The following is a 7,949-nucleotide window of genomic DNA, read 5'->3' as shown; positions in this document are numbered from 1 at the left end:
TGTAATTCCAGCACTTGAGAGGCTGAGGTAGGAGGATTCTAGCAAGTTGGAGACCAGCCTAGGTTACACAGTAAATTCAAGGCCAGCCTAAACTGCAGTGAGACTCTGTACCAAAAAGAAGAGAAAAAGAGGAGGAGGAAGAGGAAGAGGAGGAGGAGGAAATCCTGCAACACTAAACAAAGCCAAATCAAGTAAGAACAAGCAAAAACTTCACCTGCTCTGCCCCTAGGAGGGGACCCATCAATCCAACATTCCCGAACAGAGGAAAGAATAGGTCTTTCCAGTGTTCCCTGGGAAAATGGGCATGAGAAGGTGGTGGAAAGAAGCAAGGCTGGTGAGCAGTTTGCCCAAGTCGAGTCCTGGCTAAGAGAGGAAGACAGCTTGGCCCACCATCTTGGTGTGCTTTACAAAGTCCACCTCAAGTTTCATGCTAGTTTAAGAATCTTTCTACCTGAGCAAATGCTTGTTGAGCATCTATTGTTTTGCAGACATAGTTCTAAACCTTTGGTATACCAAATAAGAAGACTGAATGAATGAATCATTCAATCAGTCAAGGGGTAAGAAGTCAGCCATCTGCTTGCTCTGGCTGAGATTTTGAAGACACTCATGACAAAAGTTTGACACAATTATAATAGCCAAGGTTGTTTTTGAAACCATAAAAATGATCTCATTTATTCTTTGAATAATCCTGTGACGTAAGTACTATTATTACCCTATTTTTTGGAGGCAGAAACTGAAACCTAATGAAATACTTGTGCCCAGTTTCCTTGCTCCCAAGAGCCAGGAGTGTTCTTAGCTACATTACACCGTCTCTTCTGTTAAACTTTTTCTGCGTATTGATACAAACATGGGCCTGGCTCAGTTGGTTTCAGAAAAAGGGAGGTGTGGAGTTCAAATAGTTGTGAGGGCGGGAGGAGTGGCTCAGTGCTAGAGCGTGGGCAGAGCGTGTTCAAGGCCTCGGGTTCCATCCCCTAGCATGAGCGTGTACACACAGTGCACCCACGCACACAAGCCGGGCTCCAGTAATTCAAAGGTGACCATGGAGGGAGTGATGGTGTGACCCTGGAGGAGAGGCTCTGTCTGCATTCCCCCTCCCCTTCTGTGGAATGAGGGGTAAGGGCTGGCCTGGGTGGTCATGGCTAATTGGAGAGCTTATCTGTAAGGACTGGACTGGAGGAATTTGAAGTGGTTTTAGTAAAAGCACCAGGGCTAGTGGAAAGGACAGATGTTTTCATCAACCAAAGTCAGGCGAGTGTTTGCCTCTCCTGGCCTCCTTCTCGCTGTCTGTAACAGTGGAGTTCGGTCTGTCTTGCTCGTGATTCCTGTGGGGTCCAGCCCAGAGAGGCTGACAGGAGCCCAGGGAATCTTGGAGCCCCCTCCAGCTGTCACCTGGTTCTGGACCGCAGCAATCCTAGAGCCAGGACATAGATGGTTAGCTTCCAACTACTTCAGAAAACTTAGGTATCTGAACCTCCATCTTGGGGACACAGGGGCCCCTGGCCCAGGGCAGTGGTTGGAGCAGAGGACCCAGAGAGCATAGCAGGTCCAGGGCTGCTGGGACCCCTCACCCTCCTGTCCCCTTCCCTTCACATGCAGGGCAGACTCTGGACCTCCACCAGTCACTGAGAATCCCCACAAGCAAGGTCTGGACCTCAGGGTGAGGTCAGAGAGACGGGAAGTCCACTGTCCCCCAGGCATCCTGGCAAGCCTAGTCTCTATGGTGACTTCTGCGCAGATAATGAATAAGGCAGAGGAGAGTGAGGAGGAAAGCAGAGTCTTGGAGCAGTTGCCTGGTTACACAGTGGACAGACCACATGGTCTCTTCCTTTTAGAGCTTAGGGTAGGCTGCTGAGGAGGATGGGGCGGCAGCCAGAGTCAGCTCCTGACCCCTGTACCCACCCAACCCCAGCCCCTGCCAGGCCCAGAGGACGGACCGGCTGTGTTAGAAGCTGCTGTCCATCTATCCGCCGCAGGGTTTGGGTGAGCCAGCCTACTACCTGGACCTCTCTTTTGTCACCTTTAAAATGAATCTAAAATAGTATGTACACTTTGCTAGGTTATTAGAAGACTTCAAAAAATATCTAGGAAAAGGCTTAACATGGGGCCAGAATGCTACAGACAGACCTTGAAAGGCTCCCACCCTAGGGGGCTAGAGAAGGGGTCACCAAAGCTAGAGTCCAGATAGCTGTCTCATCTGAGGGGCAGGGCAAGAACAAATGTAAAGTTGCATTTCCAGTGCAGGAAAAGGGGGTCACTGTACCAACACAGAAACACAGAAAGCATAATCCTGCCTCTCTTATTCCTCCTATGGGCTGCTTAATGGGGTGACCCCACAGGCCCCCAGGAGCCTCCCCCCAACCCAGTCAGCACAGCCACCATGTTCCCGGGCAGCCAGGAAGGAGGCCCTGCTCCCACAGATCCTGTATGCCCTAGGGACCAACCAGGTGGGGGGCAGTATCCCTGCTGACACAGTTGCACCCCAGGGGCACCCCAGGCTGATAACCTAAGCATGGCTGTGTTCACACCCGACCCCAGAGGATACATGTGAGTGCACATGCCCTGCCCTCCAGGTCCCTGCAGAAGCAGGACTTCGGTAGAAGCTGGGGCGCAGGCGGCAGCAGAGTGGGAGCTGGACTGAGGGCACAGCTCGGGGGCAGAGCTGCCCGTGAATTGAGGCACCAAGCAGGCTCCCTTGACCCCAGACAGCAAGCACAAAGCACACATTTGAAACCAAGTGTCATAGGTTTCAAGACAGCACAGTGCAGTGAGGCACCCATGGCCTTGTGTAGCTGTATGGGAGATGGGACACGATGCCAGCTCTGTTCCCCAGGCTCCCTCCCTGGGCTTGTCTCCCGCTCCCTGGTGAGGGGCAGGGCAATGTGATTGTGGACCCTTTTCCGGTTTTCAGGTTACAGAGTTCATCAGCTTGCTGTGTGGTAATGGGACCACATTGGGGACATGGGGTATACAATCTCCCCAGGCAGAGTGCTGTCCCCTCTCTAGGGAACAGAAGGTGATGAGCAGAGGTCAGAGCAGGAGAGGAAGCAGCAACCCTGGCAAGTCCTCCCCCACCCCTTCTGGGCACCTCCGAGCCTCTTCATTCCTGTCCCATCTCTGCCCTTCACAGCCAGGCAGCTGTGCACACCTGCCAGAGCATCTCCCTGACCAGAACTGTCTTCCTTCCCAAAAACACCAGCAGCTGAAATCAAAAGTGGTCACAGGAAGGAGAGGAAAAAAGGTCTGAGTTGTCCTGTGTATCTGTACCGGTTCCCAAGAGTAATGTGTTTATTACGTACCACAAACATATACTTATTAAAAAAAAAAGAAGATGTGGCAGAAAATAAACACTAGCAAAGGCTGTAGCAAGACAGACCTCCCCACATGTCCCAGCAGCATTTGTCACAGGCCACCCAGGCCTGGATGACATCACTAGCACCAGGAATCCAGGCTGGGAAGCTGGTGACACTGCCATCTCGCTTCCATCTTGGAGATGGGAGCTTCAAAGGCAAGAGGTGGGAGTCACCCTGCAGCCCTGTGTGGCAAAAGGGGTGAGGCTGCTATCACCCACCTGGTGGCTTCTTCTCCCAGTCCAGAAAGAGTTACAGGACAGAGAACGGAAAGAATTCTGAGCAAAAGTATTTATTGTAAAGTTAGAAGCGGAAAACCTTAGGCACTGAACCCAGGAGAGGACCTGGATGGGATCCCTTTGTCTAGGGGTTTTCACACGCAAAAGTGACTACATCTCAGCCAAGCCCAGGCCAGCCTAAGGACGTCTGAGTTAGTAGCCCTCAGGGGTGTGAAGCAAGCATACTTTCACAGGCACTATTAACGGAAACTCTCTAAAATCAGCAGAACAAATACCACAAAGACACTCTTTGCAGAGGCATGAATAGAGGTGCAGTGATCCTGGTTATCTGTCACCATGCTTCGTCTCATGCTGGGCAAGACAACCCTGCCAATCTAGTAAAGTCTTTGTTTGTGGAGCCCCTGAAGCCCCGGCCTGGGTCACCAGTCACGGTGCCCTTCACCGCGTCATCCCGAGTGCTCCCTTGGCATGGCTTTTCTATGGCTGCCTTCCTGTCTGTGGCCTTTGTCAGAATGCCTCCAACAATCCCCACCTCATGGGCCAGTGTCACTCAGAATGCTCTCACTTCACTGGCCGACTGTCACATTCTGCAGACACCGACTGTTTACATGGCCATAGGGAGCCTCTTCTTAGGTTAGAAAGTGACACCTAAACCCGAGAAAGCAGGACCCGAGCCCAACTGCACTGCCAGGAGGGCTGCAGCTCGTCCTCCCCGGGTCTCTCACTGCTGCCCTGTTTCCAGGATGCTCCTCCTTCCAAAACTATTCAAGAACCCGTCTGGACCTCATCACAGCCCGTAGGAGTTTGCCATTGTAATCCCAGGGGAAAGTTACTGGAATTCTCACAAGTCCATTCCAGTCTATCACTTCTGATGCAACCCACAGTGAGAATAAAGAGGCAAGGACATATCTGCAATTGTGGGGAGCCCAGGGGGCCTAAGTCCAGTCAAAACAAGGGCTAACTAGAGGGCCACAGTTCGGACCAAACCCAGGTTCTATTAATTTGTGGAGATGGGCAGTGGCTTAGCATTGAGTGACTGTGAGAATGTCAGGAAGTACCTGAGAGCCATTGCTGGGCTAGGTAGGAGACACAACGGCTCCTTTGCAATGTGCAGAGAGAGGTGGGCAGAAACCTGGTGACATGTAACCATTAAGTCTGGAGGAAGCTGCATAGCACAGTTTGCGGAAGCATCTTGTGTTTGGCGTTGGCTGCCCCAGCGCTGCCTAGTCTTTATCGCCCTAGTACATCATGGCCTCTTTCTCGAAGCCCCATCCTAGCCAACAGCGAGCAGTCTCTTGGGCTCGCTCATGCTTAGTAGCAGGGAGCTCTAGGAAGGCATCCCAGATGCATCACTTTGTTTCAACAGCTACATATCTCAGCCTCAGCTGGACCCATTCATTTGGCTTAAAGCCAGTTGAAGGGTAGAATATTATCCCAGCCAGCTCGGTGCACATCAGTACATGGAAGTAGGGCACAGGGGAGTCTCAGTGGAGACAAGTTGTCTGCTCTCAGGGGGAGCTGTCTGGATGGTCCCTCGCACACTACTCAACAGTTGCCTCTGAGTGACATTACGTACCCAGACCTGCAAGGCAGGCTGCGAGAGGCGCCCCTCACTTCAGGGGGCTGCATGCTTCTTTGAGGTTGAAGCAGGCTGTGGATGCCTGAGGACACAATTTTTGATTTTTCCCACACTGACCTTGCATGGTCCCTGTTACACTGGAAGCCAAACCAAGGTTGTGTCTCACAGCTTGGCCGAGGCTCAGTTCCCCATTGTGCCTCCAGGGGTCTGCTAAGGCCAGGGCCACTACCTATGCTGAGGTGCTTGCCACCCTCAGCCTTGTTTGGACACCCTTGCCTCCTCATGCTTACAGCATCTGTCCTCCTTCAGGTCTCAGCCTGCATGGCACCTTCGCTCCAGCTTTCCCTCCCACATACATGACGTGACTTAAGAAAAAAAATATATATATATGGATATATACATACACACAATGAATGTTTAATTTTTTTAAACAATTTGTTATAGTAAAAGACACTTCCATGAATTCCCAGACTGTCTCGCCGTGTCCTAATCTCCTATCTCAGCATGATCCTTTCTACTTTCTGAAGCAGTTCTAGAAATCCTCTTTTGTGAATCCTTTAGTGGCACTATCTTGGCTGCTTTGATGTCCTGAATCAATTCTAAAACATTCCCGTTCATAGTTACTTCCAGTTTGAGGGAGTATCAGGAGTCCTCAGAGATAGCAGGCTGGGGAAGTAGGCGTCACCTGTTGACTATGAAATCCCAGAATCTGTTTGCAGGACAGTTCTCAAAGCCCTGCACATGGACTTCTTGTAAGCACTCAAGCATGTTTTCAACCAGAGACCTAGACCTGACATCAGCCTGAGAGGGAGTGATACCAAGAGGACCATCCACATTGAGTTTCTGCCACTGTTCTCTCTTGCATGGTAGCCCGCCCTGACACTGTGGGGCATACTTTTCCTTGACCCAAACTCACTTTGCATAGCCTGTGTCTTTCCCTATCTTTAATTTCTTCTCTTTGCTACCATTTGTGCATGTCTTGATCAATTTTTGCTCAGGGCAGAGAAAACCTAGAAACTACCTCCTGAGGGAGACCCCAGGACCCCCAAATCAGGTAACATATCAGTGCCAGATCCAGTGAATAAGGAGAAAGAGGATACAGCATGGTGTTTTTGTGAGCCTGGTTTCTGTGGCTGATGCAGTATTCACTGTATTTCTCATCACATCTTATAAAGATACTCACAAAAGGCTTCAGAACCACTTAAAAAAGTGGGGAGGACAATGGATAAGTAGGTTCACAATGTGGAAGGTATTCTGAAAGGGACTCATGGCAATGTATCTCTTACTATAATAAATGTTTAAATTTTTAATGTAAACAGTCACCATATTTCGTGATCATACTTCATGCTTGTACATCTCATTCTTTCTGGAGTCCTTTTCTATTTGTCTCTCTACAGTGTGAATGACACCTGGGACTATTTTATTAAACACCTGATGAACAAAGAAATAAGACTGTGGCCATCAGTGCCTCCTGGGTTTGTCACCCCAAGATGACAGGGGGCAACAGTGTTTGCAGAGAGTCTCCCTTCCCATACTGACTGTCCTCCCATCGTGTGTGGACCTAAAGCCAGAGAGCATGTCAGGTGGCATCTCAGCTGTGTGGTGGCCAGGATCCGAGCTTTGGGGCCCACCTGCTGGTGTGGGAGCAGTGTGGTGGGTCAAAGGCTCTGCTGAGGTGTGGAGCAGGAATGGAGTAGAATTTTTGTCTCAGCTCTAGAACAGCTAGGAATATGATCAGGGTTCTCTGTGGCCCCATTTTAGGCTCTCCACCATGTGCTCTGTGCTCCTTTGTCCACTGCTAGTCTACAGAAGCTGGTTGTTTGTTCTTATTTGCATACGCAGTTTCCTTCCTGTCCGGAGAAGGTGGATTCTATGGAGCAGGTGATGGTCACACAGGAAGGTGGGTCCCACCACCAGGGACAGTTACCTATTGGAGCAAGCACTGTGGGACCCCTGGGAGGCTCCATGACTTTGGCCTCCTGGGTGTCTTAAAACGCCTCACCTGGAGGTGTGCAGAAAGCCACTCCTGCTCTCTCTCCAAGTGGAACTCTGTGTGAGGAAGCCGTAAGTTAGTAAACCAGGTGGAACTGACCAACCCCAGCAGGTCATACCTACAGGGTTGGCACCGCTCCTTGTCCTTGGCACCTAGGACACCACCCTGAGATTTGAAAGGGATTTCGCAGCACCTCCAGTCTCTACTCACTAAGCACCTATGAGACCCCAACCCAAGTTGTGACAACCCCAGATGACTCTACACATTGTCAAATGTTCCTCAGAATACAACTGTCACAGGTGAGAACCACAGTTTTATATGATTGGGGGAGGTGTTCGGGGGATCGAACCCATGACCTCACGCTCGCCAGGTAGGCACTAATGCCACTGAGCTAAATCTCCAGCTGAGGACCACGGTTTTAGAGCAAGGCCTTAAACCTACAGCCCTGCGGGCTCACAGCTCTGCCCTGCCCTGTGCTAGGTACCAAGGCCGTTGTACCTCCAGATTCCCTCTGAGGTGGGAAAGGTTGTAGCCCTCCTTGTAGTTAAATGAGGGAAGACAAGGCCAGCGCTAGTCACAGTCTGCTCTGTGAGCTTTCAGTGCTATTACCTGTGAAGTAACCCCTCACCTCTGCTTTACCAGCAACCCATTCCCAGTTAGGCTAATTTTGCTTTAAACATCAGTTGCCTTCTGATGTCCATCCACCTCTCTTCATCAGCACACTTGCCCAAGCCAGCTGCATCTCTGAAGCCACCGGGTCTTCTTCCCGCTCTGTGGAGGTGCGGTCTCCC

Source organism: Cavia porcellus, unplaced genomic scaffold (genome assembly GCF_034190915.1).
Source record: "Cavia porcellus strain 051 isolate PalLab524CR breed Dunkin Hartley unplaced genomic scaffold, mCavPor4.1 scaffold_10, whole genome shotgun sequence".
Classification (NCBI taxonomy): Eukaryota; Metazoa; Chordata; class Mammalia; order Rodentia; family Caviidae; genus Cavia; species Cavia porcellus.
The sequence above is the reverse complement of the archived record's forward strand: the minus strand, read 5'-3'. Positions refer to the sequence as shown.